This window comes from Neofelis nebulosa, chromosome 14, assembly GCF_028018385.1.
Source record: "Neofelis nebulosa isolate mNeoNeb1 chromosome 14, mNeoNeb1.pri, whole genome shotgun sequence".
Classification (NCBI taxonomy): Eukaryota; Metazoa; Chordata; class Mammalia; order Carnivora; family Felidae; genus Neofelis; species Neofelis nebulosa.
The window spans coordinates 4,758,908-4,777,480 of record NC_080795.1 but is presented as its reverse complement, the minus strand read 5'-3'; positions in this window follow the sequence as shown (position 1 = coordinate 4,777,480).

Sequence of the window (18,573 nt, the reverse complement as noted above, 5' to 3'; positions counted from 1 at the left end):
GTGTGGACACCAGAGGAGGCTGCTGTGGGTCAATCCAGGAGAAGATTCTGAGTCAGAGTCACACAGCAACAGCAGGGACTCACAGAAGTGTGGGTTCAGGTGATGAGAAAGGACCACGGTTAGCCATCAGTGAGAACAACACAGTGAGGAAGGGAGAGGTCAACTAACTATGACTCCTAGATGACTGTCAACGACAGCTCACCACAACCACGTGGGATGAATTTCCATGTCCAGTACAAATGGTAAAAATGAAAAGGAATGAGACGCACTGATCACACAATTTACCTGAAGGGCAGGCTGTCTGGAGGGAGGTAAGGAGATTTTGCTGTCCCAACAGCACGAAGACGAAGCAGAAGGAAAAGGACAGAAATCTAGTCATCAAAGATTAACGCCCAGCCATCCAAAGAAGCATTTGGGGATAGTAGAATGGGAAAGGAAATGGGGTGGATTCAAGTTTTAATTTTAAAATTTGGGTTAGAAAGTGGTGAAAAGACAGACAAGACCTTGAAACACGCTAAATATATTGGTGGCAGTGGGAAAGGGAGGGATATCCAGAGGTCAGTTGGAAAAGGAAAATGGTGACAAGGGCACAGAGGACAAGGAGTAGACACCCATATGTGACACCTCCGCCCACACCCAGAGAGAAGCTTCTAGTCTCAAGGTTGGCAGGCAGCCGAAGCCGCAGGAGGTGCTCGCCCCTCCTGAGCTCTAGGTCGCCTTTCCTGAGCTTGCCCTGGGCACTGTCAGTCCCTGAATCTACTGGAATCTTGTCTCCACAGAAGATTTGCTAGTCGGTGGGTTTTCTCTGCAAGATCCCGAAACATCTGGCTGAGTGTTGGGACAGCTTGGGAGGAACCAAAAACACTTAAGCAACAAAAGAACACCAAGTCAACTTCCAAGGGTTGAGGTTCCTGGGCCAACATGAAATTTGTCAGGTTAATCTAAATCGTGGAAACTAAGTCATACTGCAGACACTTGCCTTGAGACTTACATTATATGAACCTGCTATCTTTCTTCACTCAAAATCAGATAATTTCCAGATAACGCTTTCCCTCAGTATTGCATAGCCTCGGCTTGAAGGCTTCATTTCCAGAAGGAATTTAAAAAATTCAATCATGGCCTCACCATAGGAAAGTTAAAGGGAATCCTTCCCAAGGTTAATGTTAAAGAAGCCCGAAGTTCATTCTACACTGTGGCATTATGGAAATAATCCCAACCTCCCGAATATAGTTTGAGTAGACAAGAGTGCTATTAGAAATCAAAAGTATTATAGACAACAGAGGAATTACATTTACAAATTGCCATTTGTATTCAGAAAATATAACATCTATTGCAAAGATACCCTGTGCATTACTTACATTATTTGAGACCACTTTTTCATACTAATGATTTCAGTACCACATAGCAATTTAAAACCTTTTTATCCTGTACTTTTTGTGAAGACACTTTTGGTCATTTTCATACCATGAATGTTAGTGATAATGGCAAAAATCCATCTGAATTAGTTACTATCTGATTTTTGTTTTATTCCTGTATACTCTTCTAATTTTCAGTTTACAAATCAAACATATTTGACTTGAGACTGCCAGTTCAACATCACCAAACTTTTCAAAATATTGGTGCTAAGTTACACATGAAGTTCATTGAAAATTTAATTCTATTTTAAGTGTGCTGAAAATTAGGCATATTTATTTCCTCTAGAAGAGAGCCTTTTGTCTCAAAACACCCTTTAGTAGTATTGACTCATTTTAACTTTTGGAACCAGGTTAGGGTGCCTGGGTGACTCAGTCAGTTAAGCGTCCAACTTCAGCTCAGGTCATGATCCCATGGTTCGTGGGTTCGAGCCCGGTGTCAGGCTCTGTGCTGAGAGCTCAGAGCCTGGAGCCTGCTTCCGATTCTGTGTCTCCCTCTCTCTGTCCCTCCCCCACTCACACGCTGTGTCTCTCTCAAAAAATAAATAATAGGGGCGCCTGGGTGGCGCAGTCGGTTAAGCGTCCGACTTCAGCCAGGTCACGATCTCGCAGTCCGTGAGTTCGAGCCCCGCGTCAGGCTCTGGGCTGATGGCTCAGAGCCTGGAGCCTATTTCCGATTCTGTGTCTCCCTCTCTCTCTGCCCCTCCCCCGTTCATGCTATGTCTCTCTCTGTCCCAAAAATAAATAAAAAACGTTGAAAAAAATAAATAAATAAATAAATAAATAAATAATAAACGTTAAATTTTTTTAAATTTTGGAATAAGGTTAATTTTAACTATATCAGTATAATATGGGAAATAAATTTTATTCAGATTTTTTCTAGAAATTGGGATTTCTGAGCTCCTATAAAATTTATTGGTCTCTCTTTTTGATATTCTTGTTATTATTATTCCTGTTCATATGCAGTTAATTTTCATTCTCTCCCATTGTTTCTATAGAGTCAAAAACCACAGGTCTAACATGTCTTAAATATTATGCTATGATTCAGTAATAATAAATTGTGACAAAGATGTTGGTATAGAATCAATACCCAAATCTATGCACATCATTTCATTTTTCTTCCTGAAAATTATGACAAATTTAAGTACTAGTTTACTAAAAGAGGTCTGCTATTGGAATAGGACTTACATTCTTTCGACAGAAATGAAGTAAAAGCGAGTCAAATGTCGGGGATATACTTAATGCTGAGTGCACACACATACAAGCACACGCGTGCACAAAGCACACGTACATTAGAAAGTCTGAAACCTACGGGTATTTGCTTAGAGCGACAGATGCCAGAAGATCTATACTACACATTCATTATTCAGATCTCGGCTAGCAACTCTGAACTGGGACTATTTAAACTGAATTTTGTTAACTCACTTTGATAATAGGATTAAATAGCTGAATACCATTTGCTCACCCCAGAAGCAAGTACTTTCATCATGCACAGCTGTTTTAACTTGAAAAATACATAATGTTTCCAGGCCCTGACTATGTATTTCTTAAAGAATGTGGAAATATCTATTCTACTGTTTGAAATAACACATAGTAATGCATTTTAATACCTAAGCGATGTAGGGGTGCCTGGGTGGCTCAGTCTGTTAAGCGTTCAGCTCTTGATTTCAATTCAGGTCATGAGCTGGCAGTTCATGACCTTGAGCCCCGCCTCAGGCTCTGTGCTGACAGCCTGCTTGGTATTCTCTCTCTCTCTCTCTCTCTCTCTCTCTCTCTCTCTCTCTCTCTCACTCTGTCTCTCCCTCACTCACGCTCACTCACTCTCTCTCCCTCTCTCTCAAAATGAATAAGTAAACTTTAAAAAATACTTAAGTACTATAAAGAGAATATCTAATGGAAAACAACAATTTGATCTTAAGAGATTCTGGAGCATATTCTGAAAAACCCAGAAAGTCATAATTGATGAGTGTCGTAAGGCGGTATTTTTGTCTCCATCTTCTTATCACCGCTGTAGTAAACATAAATGCTTTTAAGGAAAAATGGTCTTGGCTATTCTTTACAAAATTAATGTAGACCTCTGTGTTACAATCCCTGTGGATCTCTAAGGAAGCCAAATTAACAGGTTGAGAAAGGGACAGTCCACTGTCTGGGTCTGATTTAAGAAGATTCTTCAAAGAATTGGTTAGTGTGTGGTCGTTCAAAGACTGTCTTCCTTTACATAATGCCACAGCTATTTTTACAAATATGACAATAAGCCCCCAAAAGATGGGGGCGTCTCTATCATTAGAGCCTCTCTCCCCAGACTTACAGTACCTGGTGTATAGCAGATACTCAATAAATATTTGCTGAGTCAAAGTTTCTACCCTTTCTAATATAAGGGTGAGAACTGAAAGATGAGAAAAGATCCAGGCAAATAGAAGATGCCGTGAATATTGTGAATGTACCTCACCTTCTCTTTATATTGAATTCTACTTCATAATTAGAGGTAAGGCTAAATATATAGTGAACATATTCACCAACATGATTATAGACCATTCATCACCCAAGCCAGGAGCACACATGGCTCGTAAGGACCAGAGAGATCAATGGACTATGGACAGATGGAAACACATCATCAAAGAAATGATGGTGCAGAGATGGCAGAGATAACTGACCAAAGGGTAGCCTAACGGATGAACTGCCCAGCTTGTTTGGCTAAAGACATATTACTGAGCTAGCCCACTGCACTGAGACATAAGGCACAGAACTAGAGGCAGAAGATCTTTGGAAATGTACAAGACAACTGGATGCCAACGGGAGCCTACAGATGCCAATTTTTGAGTCAGAAAAATTGTACCTGGACCTCCTGTCAGGTAAGCTACCTAAAGTAAGTTTTTTCTTGGTCCTCTAAAAATTGAGCTTCTTTCCTTCCTTTCTGCCTACTCCTCTTCCCAGGGAACATTCTTCTTCTCTTCTCTCAATACTGGCTATGGGACTATTCTTATTTGTCCAGTTCCCATTCTCCTTGCTATCTCAGAAAAAAAGAAACACACTGCGTTAATTGGGCTTTTACTACTGCTTTACCAAAAGGCAACGGGAGATTTGGAAAATAGCAAGCCAGATCTCCAAAATTTGGAAGTTTCAAAGGCTCGGGAAACCACCTGAAAATAACTGGCATGAGTTTTTATGTGGGCGCATCCTTGCTCTAAGTGCTTCGCATGTACCAGCACATCGTTGTCATGGCAACCCCAGCAGATAGGTGCTATCATGATTAGTCCTTAAAATACAGAAACCAAAGTTTGCACAGTAGTCATGCCATTACCTGGGCTGTAACACAAAATAATCCGGGCCTTGCTTCTCACAGCATTTTCTTTGACTCTTTTCTAAAAAGTCTGGAAGTTTCTCTGCCAGGAAACCTCTCTTGATTCCTGGACTTCCTCGCATCTACCCACCTCACCCCCCTGAGACATTCTCTCAATAACTTGTAACTTCTCTGTGTGAAATAAGGGGAAATAGCACTCACTCTCGAGCACTGTTCTACCTGCTTTACGTAAATGTCTTCACGTAACCTTCAGAGACAAGGTAGGAAGCATTTTCCCCAGTCCGTAGGAGACAATGAGACTCAGAGACGTGAACGGTTTCCCTAAGTCAGGAAGCCGGTGCTCGCGGGCAGGGTTTGATCCTACACTGTTTCAGCCTTCCATGCTGCCCGCCTTTCGGCCAAGCAGGTCGTGGTCACTGATGCGGTCCACAAGGAGACACTGATTAGCAGAGAAGGCAAAACTTCCCCCATAAATTCAGAAACGGCAGCCAGATGCCCAGGGACGAAAGTCTAGAGGCCTGGGCTGAGTAGGAAGAGACAACTCCCAGAAGAACACAAATGTCACCGATGTCACCGTCCTGATTCAAACCGCACCGGCAGGGCTCAGCGGAGGAACCGTGCACCTGAGCTGAGCTGGATGTGCTGGTCGGTGGGAGCCCAGCGCTTTCCACACCAGTCTTGCAGGTAACTTCTGTGTGCTCCTCCCAAGGCTACTTCTCTGCCCTGTACCAGCCCTACATTACCTCCGGGGGGTTCCTGAGTCCCAGGGGAAGATCAGAGAGGGGCAAGAAGCAGAATTGTCACTCCTGGCCCCTTCCCAGCCTGCCAGCAGGTTTCTCCCTTAGGTTCCAGGTGTCCTTAGGCGTCTGACTTTTCCCTCCCGCCTGGGGACACCCCTGCTGGTTGCTTACGCCTAGCCCACTGCTTAGGAAGCAGCCGTCTCGGAAAGCTTCCTAAATGGTCCTCACTGGAGCGTGTCATCCTCTCGCCGCGGATTCCAGGACTGATACACACACACAACTACAAAACCAGTTTGAGGAATATTTTTATCGTAGATTCCTACTTGAAGAAATTATAGAAAATATAGAAGATATAGAAAGATTGCTTTAAAATATATAAGAAATTGTACTTTTGTCGCGACCTGTATCTATTTAAAATTCATTTTGGAACCATCGAAGTGATGAATTTACACGTTAAGACATCTAGTCTTCCGCCCCCGCCCCCCTCCTTTCTTTACCTCCTGGGTATCTTTCTCAAAGGCTACCACATTCAATTCATTTAACCATTTCCTCAACCTTTACCTCTATGCTTCCAGTTTTAGAGATGTCTACAATGTCTTTTTTTATTTGTTCAACTCTGGCCTACTGACATCTGGTTGTGAAGGACAGGATTTAGCCTCTATCCTGGCTACCCCTACTTTTCTCCTGCTTTCCTCCCAGTATAAAAACATCACAATGTTTCATCATTCACACTATGTGTAAATACCATCGTTGGCCTGGAAGTATTTTTTCGCTGCCGAGCCCATCAGCGTACTATAAACACATTTTCTTTTCTATACAATTTTATTAATTGACTGATTTTTTTCATCAGCTTGATTTTTCCACATCCCTATTATTGTTCATTCTTAAGCTTTCCAACAGTATCATTTAAACACTCTGAATACAACTTTCCATACAGTCCAGCATATCCAGTAGCTTATCAGTTCATTTTCTTTTTCCCAGGGAGGGCCCTGTTCTTGGGCTCCAACAGAGACTGGATATCTCGCTGTCCTGCACAGCTCCCTCCCTGGGACTTTTGCTGCCTTCTTATCTGTGTCCTGTCACTAGAACCCGAATCTTACTCTATTCTGACTTACACCTTCCCACTGGGGGAAGACCTCCTCTTTTCTTTGAAAGTGTATTTGAGTGGTCAGCTTTTTGAGAAGTCCCTTGTATGGAGTTGTCTGCTCTGTCCTCACATGGTGGAATTATTGTCCTTTGTCATGTGGAAAGTATGTCTCCATTGTCTTCCTCAATTCCAGTGTGATTTTCAGAAGCATCAGAGCATCCTGATCTTTTGTCTTTGCTTCAAACATTTATTTTAATCTCATGATACATTTAGATTCTTTTCTTTATTGATCATTGTCTTGGGGAGTCAGGTTAGTGGGAGGAGATGCTAGACCCACCCAGAAATTAATTTTCTTCAGTTTGAGGGGTGGGGGGGGCGGCTTTAAAAAATGATTTTTCTCTCTCCTAGAGAAAACTTCTGTTTTAAGGAAATTATTTTAAGAACGCAGACTACTTTTCCTATTTTTTTTTAATCCTTCCTTTACCAGTTTTCACTGTTTTACCATCTTATTTTCATTTCTTCTGGTTTGGGCTTTCTCCACTCTATCTTCTGAATCTTCAACTGAGTTTTTATTTTGAGTTCTCACATATTTTGCCATCTAGAGTTCTTTCTTATTCCCTCTTTGTTCCTTCTGATATTTTTACATGAATAAATATTATCTGTTATTTCTCTGAAAGCATTAGATATTATTTTACTATTTTATTCTCATGTCTTTATTATCATATCCCCACTGAGTTCCTTTATTTTCTTCCTATTTTCCTTTTTTTTTAATCATTGACTTTATGACTTTATTACTCTTTTTTTATTTTTTTTTTAATTTTTTTTAATGTTTTATTTATTTTTGAGACAGAGAGAGACAGAGCATGAACGGGGAGGGGCAGAGAGAGGGAGACACAGAATCGGAAGCAGGCTCCAGGCTCTGAGCCATCAGCCCAGAGCCCGACGCGGGGCTGGAACTCACGGACCGCGAGATCGTGACCTGAGCCGAAGTCGGACTTTTAACCGACTGAGCCACCCAGGCGCCCCAATTACTCTTAATTCATAATTAAGAATGAGACACTGATAACCCAATTGAGACATCTTGCAGCTGGGAAGGACTTGTAAGGAGTCGGCTTCCTTAAAGATGAATCAGCTGGGGAGCAGGGGCCTTACAAGTCCCTGATCTCAGGCATTTCCCCTGAGGCTGCTCTGTTTCCCTGGAGGAGAGCCCCCCAAGGTGCCCCCTGGAAGGGAATGCCAGGAGCCAATGGGGAGAGGAGTATGAACATTCCCCCATGGACTTCTGTAATCTCTTATGTTGCCTGATTTCTTCTACTCATCCCCGTCCCTAATCTATGTTGGTCCTGGTGAGTTTAGGGCTGATGTGACTCATTTTCACCAGGGACTAAACTTCTAAGGTCATTGTGGGAAAGGGCTTGTGGAACAGAGAGGAGAAGGGGAGAATCTAGGGCCCGGCTACTCCACCCTTTCCAGACACTCCTCCTGTCCTTGGCCCTGGCCATCCTCTACACCTGTTGGCTCCCCTTCCAAGGTCCTTCCAGAGAGCCTGGGCAGGGCCAGGCTGTCCTCATCAGCACTCCCTCCACAGATTCTTCCAGTTCTGCCTCTGTTCCGCAAGCTCCCCTTTAGTCACCTTTAGTCACCTTTAGTCACCACAGTGCTCCCTGTGACCACTCGTCACTTGTTCTCCTTATGACGAACAAACTAAAAGTGTCCATTCACTTGGAGTTTGTGGACTTAACACTTTTCTGAGTTTTTAACCTTCATTTCGTTGGTGAAGGAGCCAAATAGTTAAAGTTCACGTGATTAACAGTTATCAGAGGCCACCTGGCACCTGATATGATGTGGGCCAGGAGCAAATGGTCAAAGAAAAACTCTTGAAACATTTTCAGTGCAAGAAGGTGTTTCTGTTAAAGCACTGGGACTGGACTCCTTGTGGGCAGAAAGAGCTGCACTGGGATTACGAGGAGTGATTGATTATATACTTTTCAGTTGGGAGGGACAGAGATAAAGAATTTTCATATGTTAAAGAAGACAGGATCCTGGAGTCCTGGCTATTGTCAAGCTAAGGTTGTTTTTCCCTCTAGCAAAGCATTAACTTTGAGACATGAGAGCTCCTGGAGGAATGTGCCTCAAGTATCTGTGGATGGGCAGCGAGTTGTAAGGAAATTTAATTTCATCTACATTTCCTTTTGCCTTTGCTCCTCCCCTCAGCTCCCCTATCCCATTGCGCATTGCCCTTACCCAAAGCCTTTTTCCTTCCATTTCAAACTTTTCCTTTTATTTCCAGGGGAAAAAGAGGAACCTAAGACTCTTTTCTTCAATTCAAATGGAAATATGGAATTGAATGTGATTCACGTGGAGATATTTTTTGCACGACCTTTTTTTATTATTCTTCTCAGGAGTTAAGTAATTTTTTCCCCTTTTTTGTTTTATAGAACATTTATAGTGGAGGAAATACATCCAGAGAGGAAGCTGTGCTTAGCCAAAGGCTAATAGTCAATATTTTGACTGGACACATAGGAGAGACTCTATAGAGCTATTACAAAGGAGACCCAAAAGCTGGCAGTCATGGTAAATAAAACTTTTGTGTTTATGTCTGAATATGAAGAACATATTCATGGAATGAAATGGAATGAAAACAACACGAGAAGCACAAAGCCCAGTGATGATACGTGTGACAATGTGGTGGTTACTTTCATGTGTCGACTTTATGGGGGTGCCCAGATATTTGCTCAAACATAATTCAACACGTGTCCTTGAGGGTGTCTATGAGGGATGAGATTAATATTTAAGTTGGTAGACCAAGGAAAGCAGTTTGCCCTCCCCCACGGGCCTCGTCCAATCAAGGAAGGCCTGACTAGAACAAAAGTGCCCCTCTCCCAAGTAAGAGAGAGTTCTCCTGCCTTAAAGTCTTCAAACTGGAACATAGACTCTTCCTGGTCCTACAGCAGCTTCCAGCCTTTGGACATGAACCGGGACATCAGCCATTAGCTCTGCATGCTTTGGACTTACCAGCCTCCGTAATCATGTGAACCAATTCCATACAATAAATCTCTTTTTATCTATCGATTGATCAACTGATTGATTCATAGATATGTGTGTATATATGTATATACACATCCTATTGGTTCTGCTTCTCTGAAGAACACTGCCTAATACACACTGTTGGTATTGTACTGACGACCCCCCTACTCCCATCCTTGTGTCTGAATCACAGTCACTGAGTTAGTTAGCAAATCTGGGATAGCGTCAACTCAGCAGACATTGGAGGGTGGGCACACAGTGGGTACTTTATTCTTTCATTTAGCAAAAATATATTGATTACCACCTGTGTGGCAGTCCCGGTCCTAGGTTCTGGAGAAATAACATCTGCCAAAGACAGAGGCCCTTCTCTCATGGGGTTTACATTGTCTTGGGGGGCAGACAGGGCAAGCATGTCAGATGGCAATCAATGGAGAAGGAGGTCAAGCTAGGGAGGGTGGTCAGGGAAGCCTTACTGATACGTTGGCAATCCATGAGCGTCTAAAAAAAATAAGAGAACCAGTCAGGCAAAGGTCGGGAAGACGGCAAAGATTCCTGGCAAGTGCCCCGACCTTGGGGTGGGAACGTGTTCGGGACATTCAAGAAATAAGGAGGGGGCCAAGGTGGCTGAAACAGAGACACCAACGACAAGACTGGTAGAGTCATCCAGCAGCAGCCAGGGGCCAACTCAGGAAGAACTTGGAGGCCACATGAAAGCTTTGGATCTTGTTCCAAGGAAGAACAGAAAGCCTCTAGACTGTTTTGAGACAAAGAGTGAAATTATCTATTTGGGTCACTCAGGCTCCTGATGAATGTTAGCCTAAAGGAAGGACGGGGCAAAAATATTATTATTATTATAATACTGTCAATATTATTGTATTATCATTAAGATTATGGTTATTATTATGTGGAAAACTATGAAAGCTTATGAAAGAAATTAAAGAAGATACAAAGAAATGAAAAAACATACCATGCTCAATGAGATACCACCTTGCACCTGTCAGAATGGCTAAAATTAACAACTCAGGCAACAACAGATGTTGGTGAGGATGCAGAGAAAGAGGATCTCTCAAAAAAATAAAAAATAAAAAAATAAATAAAAAATACAAATAAAAAAAAAAAAAGAAAGAGGATCTCTCTTGCACTGCTGGTGGGAATGCAAACTGGTGCAGCCACTCTGGAAAACAGTATGGAGGTTCCTCAAAAAACTAAAATAGAACTACCCTACGACCCAGCAATTGGACTACTAGGCATTTATCTAAAGGGTACAAAAATGCTGATTCGAAGGGGCACATGCACCCCAATGTTTATAGCAGTGCTATCAACAAGAGCCCAATTATGGAAAGAGCCCAAATGTCCATCGACTGATGAACGGATTAAGAAGATATGGTGTGTGGGGCACCTGGGTGGCTCAGTTGGTTAAACGTCCGGCTTCAGCTCAGGTCATGATCTCACAGTCTGTGAGTTTGAGCCCCGCATCAGGCTCTGTGCTGACAGCTCAGAGCCTGGAGGCTGCTTCAGATTCTGTGTCTCCCTCTCTCTCTGCCCCTTCCCCACTCATGCTCTGTCTCTCTCTGTCTCAAAAATAAATAAAAATATTTTAAAATTTTTTTAAAAAAAGAAGATATGGTGTGTGTATGTATATATATATATATACAACATATATATATATATATATATATATGCATACACGCATATACACACACACACATACACACACACAATGGAATACTACTCAGTGATGAAAGAATGAAAATTTGCCATTTGCAGTAACGTGGATGGAACTGGAGGGTTTTATGCTAACCGAAATAAGTCAGTCAGAGAAAGGCAAATATCATATGATTTCACTCATGTGGTATTTAAGAAACAAAACAAATGAACATAGAGGGAGGGAAGGAGAAATAAGATAAAAACAGAGAGGGAGGCAAACCATAAGAGACTCTTAGTGATAGAGAACAAACTGAGGGTTGCTGGAGGGGAGGTGGGTGGGGGGATGGGTTAAATGGGTGATGGGTATTGAAGGCACTTGTCGGGATGAGCACTGGGTGTTATATGTAAGTGACGAATTACTGGGTTCTACTCCTAAAACCAATACTACAGTGTATGTTAACTAACTTGAATTTAAATAAACAAAATTCTTAAAAAGATCGTTATTATTTTAAAATACAGAACTACATTTGGCATACAGAAGAATAACTGGACTACAGAAAATAAAAACAAGAAATAAACTATAATATGTGAGCTGGTAGATGTGTTAACTAACTTTGCCACCATATTGTGGCGATCATTTTGCAGTAATACAGGTACCTGAAATCCATTAGGTTGTACACCTTAAACTCATACGATGTGATATGTCAATTATATTTCAATAAAGCCAGAAAAATAATTAATTAACGAAATGTTTTTTAAATAAGGAAGTAAGAGTAAATGGAATGGGAAGGTCTGAGCCAGCGCATCCCCACTTAAGTGGACAACAGAATTCCCTGGAAGCCTTGCGAAAACAGGTTCCTGAGCCACAGCCCAAGGGCTTCTGACTCAGTCCATCTGGAGTGGGGCCAGGAATGTGAACTCCAAGAAGCTCCCAACAGAGTAGCCTCATGTATAAATGACACTGATCTACAGATTTTCTCACTGCTTTCACTCTCCCTCACGTCCCGCTAAAACGTATATACTTAATACTGACAGAGCGTATCATATATTTTTCTTACTTGCATTCTGCCAATGCTTTTGTTTAATCTCTGCTTACATGTTCCGTCATCCATTCCATAAATATCTGACGGTGTGCTACATGTGAGCACATGGTAGGCATTGGGGCACAAGTTCTATTTTTTACGATCAATCATAGAATGTCCTAGAAAAGGAAAGCAAGAAAATGTATTTAGCGAAAGGTAATCTTAAGATGGCTGAGATGTGAACGGTATTAAGTAAACGTTTTACTGTAAGCAAGCGATAATTGTTGATGTCACCCGAGGATTTGATTCTGTCTTACACCATAGTACGCATTAGGTTTGTTTAGCAGGTGAGGGAAAAGTGTAGAAAGATAAACGGGTTTTCTCAAGACACAAAGAATGAAAGAAGGAGCCTGGACTGGGACCTGGGTGCTCTGGTTGACAACCACATGCATTTTCCCTTGTAACTCGCTGCTCTTCTAAAAGGACAACAATGTGGATGGAGGTTACATTTCAACATAGAAAGTAAAAGGCCAGCTGGAATCGCTCATCAGTACAATCTTACGATCCTATTTTTTTCCATACAATTCTATTATATTCCTCCTCAAGCACCTCCCTTAAAATGTCCCTTCAACATATACCCCTTATTATGTGGACTCATTGAAATGAAATGAAGGAATACTGGAGGTTATTGGAAACTAAAAAAAGGTGAGGAGCCATCGTACCTGCTTAAGATATCATCAATGTTCAGACACATAGATGGCACGCTTTAGAGAAGAGTTGACTCTTTTCTTAAAATATACACTATGAGCACCAAAATAACCCCATGGTAAAAAATATTTTTTCGTAGTAGGAGATGTTTGTTAAAAGAATACATGAAGAAAATAAATACCCTACCTTATAGAGTGCTTTGTGATTTGTTACTTGTTTTTGTTGTTTTGTTGTTTTTGTTACAATTTTGTTACTTGTTTTTAATTTACCATCACAGTAGAGGTCTAAACAAAGTATGTCTAATAGCTTTATCATCACTGTTTTGCAAATGAGAAAGTCAAGCCTCAGGAGAGCCACCTGACCGCCCGTGGTCACATGGGACCCATCTGTTGTTAGACACGCAGTATGGTCCAGGGGATTGACATAGCTACTTGACATTGATTAAGATGATGCTAAGATGAAAATATTTCTCTCTAAATGTAAATTGTCTTAAATGTATTACTTAAGGTTCTCTGGTTGTATCAGGAACTCACTGTGTGTGACAAGTAAAAAGGGACTTACTGAAGGGCTCTCAGGCAATCTCCAGAGCAGAAAGGAAACTGCAGAATTCAGCTTTGAGCTGATTAGAACCAAGGGCAGCTCTGGAGACTGGGTGGGGTGGACAATTTGACATCTGGGGACAGATTGTGGTTTGGATAAAGAGCCGACCAGGTCACCACTGACTGCACAAGAAACACCTTGATTTACAGTCTTAGCAAGACTGAGACATCGTGGGGGAGTTAAATCCCTATTGTAAATGTGGGTGCTGTGACCTAAGGAGAAACAGACACTGGGCAGGCAAAATGACATCTGTCCACTCTTCTTGGTTCACAGCTCTGGCTTATTTATGGTGATGCCAAATGGAGAGCAGTCCAAACTAATCTGTGCAATTTTCCAATGCACCTTATTCCTAGCAAGTGGAAAAATACGGTTTAAAATGCAGAGTTGGGTAAAATCCCAAGGAAGTTGAAATTTCCAAGCCAACAGGAACAACTCTTTTATTGTTGCAGTTTTTCTCAAGAGAATAGAGCTATCAGAGCTGAATAGAACATTAGAAGCTCTGTAATTAATGGTCTGAATTAGGTTTGATTTTGTATTTAACCAAATTTTGAATGATCGAGGACCTCGGAGTTAAAAATTCTGAGTTGAAAGGACAGAAGCCGGTTGCTTCATCCTGGCAATTATTTTGTTCAAGTAAATCAAGGCAGTGGAATTTAGGTTTCTGGTTTCTCTTTCATATCAGAAGTTAAATTGAAAATATATTATTACAAAATGGCAAGATGAGATTTTTCTCACTGCCTTAGCTGGACCTCATGTTCTGCTAGAGCTCATAGGTGATACTGATAGAGCACATCATAAATATTTAGTTGCATCCTTGTCAATTCCTATATTTAATCTCTGCTTACATATTCTGTCATACAGTCAATAAATATTTGAGAGTATGCTGTAGCTAGGCCGGGATACAAAGACACAAACACGAGTAGAGACTCACAGACATCATAATGTAGCCAGTGCGGCTGGAGAACAAATGATGGGTCTCTTGATTGCTTTTTTTCTAGCAACAGCACCCCAAGGTAAGCACGGTTATGCCCACCGCATAGACAAGTTGCACCTAGAGTCTACGGACCTGAAGGTTATGGTGCCGGAATTCAATCCCTGTGCCCCAAAACCTGTGCTGTTTTAATAAGACAAAGGCTTCCTCAGAGGGACCAGCTATGTACATGAGTCACACATGGATAAATGCTGAAGGGGTTGTACAGTCCGCTAGGGGACCCCAGAAGACTTCACAGTTCGTTCTACCTGGAGAGATGGTGACATGTGACTTGAGCCTTGAAGCACATATGCAACACTGTGCCAAGCAAAAAGGGAAGAAAAGACATTTCACATAGAGCAAAAAATTAGCAAAAGGAGCACAGACTTTCTTTTTTCTTTTTTTTTTTTTAACGTTTATTTATTTTTGAGACAGAGAGAGACAGAGCATGAACGGGGGAGGGGCAGAGACAGACGGAGACACAGAATCGGAAGCAGGCTCCAGGCTCTAGGCCATCAGCCCAGAGCCTGACACAGGGCTCGAACTCACGGACCGCGAGATCGTGACCTGAGCTGAAGTCGGACGCTTAACCGACTGAGCCACCCAGGGGCCCCAATGGAATGATGAATAGCCAGGTGATAGGATACATGCTGACGGGGGATCCTGAACATCATGCTGAAAAGATCAGCCAGACCCAGTCATGAAACTCCTACAAGGCATCGAAATTAGTTTTGTTTCTCAAAATACTGATGACTGTGGCTGAATGTGGCCATGTGACAGGAACCATCACCTGATATTTCCATCTTCCCAGTGTGGAAACGATAGATATACAGGCCTGGGAGATGTATCTGTCTTGGTAGATAGATAGACAGACAGATGTGAAGAGAAATATATGTTCGAATTAATTGTTTTAGGGGCACCTAGATGGCTCAGTTGGTTGAGCGTTGGACTGGGGCTCGGGTTGTAATCTCACGGTTGTGGGAACAAGCTCCGGGTCAGGCTCCACACTGAGCACGGAGCCTCCTTGAGATTCGCTCTCTCTCCCTCTTTCTGTGTCCCTGTCCCCTGCTCACACACACTCTCTCTCTTCTAAAATAAAATTAAAAACAAAAGAATTAATTCTTTTTTTTAATTTTTATTAAATTTTTTTTAACATTTATTTATTTTTGAGACAGAGAGAGACAGAGCGTGAACGGGGGAGGGTCAGAGAAAGAGGGAGACACAGAATCAGAAACAGGCTCCAGGCTCTGAGCCATCAGCCCAGAGCCCAACGCAGGGCTCGAACTCACGGACCGCGAGATCCTGACCTGAGCCGAAGTCGGACCCTTAACCGACTGAGCCACCCAGGCACCCCAAGAATTAATTCTTTTAATTCAGAATACAAAGTGAATACATTCTCAATACAGTGAAAAGTATCAATCAGCAGATACAAAATTGCACATGTTAAACCACACAATATAATCACAACAGGGGCGCCTCGGCGGCTCGGTCGGTTGAACATCCGACTTCAGCTCAGGGCATGATCTCATGGTTTGTGAGTTCAAGCCCTGCATCGGACTGTCTACTGTCAGCACAGAGCCTGCCTCAGATCCTTTCTCCCCCTTTCTCTCTGCCCCTGCTCCACTCATGTTCTCTCTCTCTCTCTCTCTCTCTCTCTCCTTCTCTCTCTCTCTGAAATAAAATAAACATTAAAAAAAAAGCAATATAATCACAATAGTGATAACCAACAATAATGTCACAGGGTGGTGTATATAGATAGATTTTTTTTTCAGAATCCTGTTTAATTTCGTGAGAACATCAGACAATGTACTCTCTTCCCCCAAATCTGAGATTAGACTTCATTTAGAAACAGAATGCTAACGTTGGCTTCGCTCAGAACCGAGAGCTCCCAGGACTGAGAACAGAGAAAGCAGGAGCCGAGGAAAAACAAGAGAATGACAAACGTGAAATAGATGCATTTTATAAACATATATTTAAGCCCATGCCCGTCAGAAATACTCTCACAAAGTATGTCTCTCACGTTGGAAACTATTGCTTTATTAAATCATTCACATGCTAGCCATCCCACATTCTGAGTCTATTTCTCTCAAAACAAATGAACATTAAAAAAAAAAAAAGGCATATTTGTCAGTGCAGAATGATTTACAAATTTTAGGGGAGGAAGCTGCCAGAAGATGACTGTCACATTGGTCTGACTCGTGTCCTACCCCTGGATTGGCATGACCCAGGGACAGTGCAGCCTGGCACAAACCAAATTTCCCTAAGTGCTCCTTTAATTCCAGAAAGGAGAGCAAGCCTTGTTAAGCCTGGAGACTTCCAAGTTCTGAGATGCTTTTCTATTTGTTTGCTTGAATGTGTAGCACTAGGTGAGGGGCTTAAACTTTTACTAAAATACGGTGATGACTGAGAAAAACACAGATTTTCTTTCACTTCTACAGCCCAACATCAAATGCCTTATTAGAGTAGTTTTCTGGGTTTTTTTTTTAAATTTTTCTGTTCAAGCTAATATGATTAAGTTCATTGAAGATGTCCAAGAGAACCAAGTAAAATTATTAAAAGAGGGTGTGTTTTATTTTCAAAGCTTTGGTTAAATTTTTATAGAAACAAACATAAGTAAATCATATATAAAAATCAGAGTTGTTTTTCTTCAGGACGTATTCTGTCATATTCATTAAGATACAATGCAGGGGCACCTGGGTGTCCAGTCGATTAAGGGTCCGGCTCAGGTCATGATCTCACAGTTTGTGGGTTCCAGCCCCGCGTCGGGCTCTGTGCTGACAGCTCAGAGCCTGGAGCCTGCTTCCGATTCTGTGTCTCCCTCTCTCTCTCTGCCTCCCCCACTCACACTCTGTCTCTCTCTGTCTCTCAAAAATAAATAAACGCTAAAAAAAAATTTTTTTAAAGATACAATGCAGGAGGTCTTGACAAAATCTGACCCGCAGAAAGAAGCATTTCTATTTGAAGCCATTTTGTGGAATATCAGCACATAGCTTTGTCTTCCTGAAATATATAAAAGTATTCTATTGTAAAGTAAATTATCCCCCTATCATCCCAGGTGGGCTTTTTTAAACAGAAGACAGATAGTGATATGCCTGTGTTCAAGTCCTGGAATGGCTTCCTGGCTCCTCAGAGTCATTGCGAAGGTTCTTACAAACGCACCCCTGGCATCCAGGAGCCGGCCCAGCACTCACAGATAACTCACAGCACAAATGAGTGTTCTCCCACTGACCACAAGCCATTTCACACCAACATCAGACAAGGCCGTTCTGCGGCCATGATCCACCAAACCTGGAACAAGGCCACCCTGTCGCCTCGTCTGAACAGTCAAAACATCAAGTTCAAACCACAAAATGACCGAACATCGCCCTCTCCTGGCTAGGATAAGTCACTGCGCTCTCTTTACAAATCTGCATTAGCCTTGCTTCTCATCACATCAGTAAGACAGGTATCCAATCACTGCCTCCTGACAGTATTATTCCTCAGCCATTCTTGGATCCCTCCTCCACAACCACCCAACACAAGTCCAAATCTTATCAGCGTTTCTTTCCAGCACCTTCCTGAGATGCCCCTGGTTCCTCCTGGTGTGCAAACTTCTTCAACCACACTTGTGGTTTTGGTGGGCATTGGATTTTCCCACCATGATGTGTTTTTGCCTTTGGCTATTAAATCCAAAAACAAAAACATGGCCTCTGATCACTTTTTCATCTAATTTAATGAAATTTTGCGAAGTATTAAATTGAGAATTGTTGAAGGTATGGCTACAGACTTCACATTTCAAATCTACCCTGTCAGGGTGGCTCAGTTGGTCAGGCACCTGACTTAGGCTCAGGTCATGATCCCACGGTTCATGGGTTCGAGCTCTGCACTGATTTGCAGAGCCAGCTTGGGATTCTCTCTCTCTCCCTCTCTCTCTGCCCCTCACCGACTCGTACTTTCTCTCTCTCTCTCAAATAAATGAATAAACTTAAAAAAAATAAAAAAAATAAAATCTACATGCTGATTTATTAAGAACTGTTTTGCAGGATGAAAGAGATTATTCCTAACAGAAAGTTGCAGGAT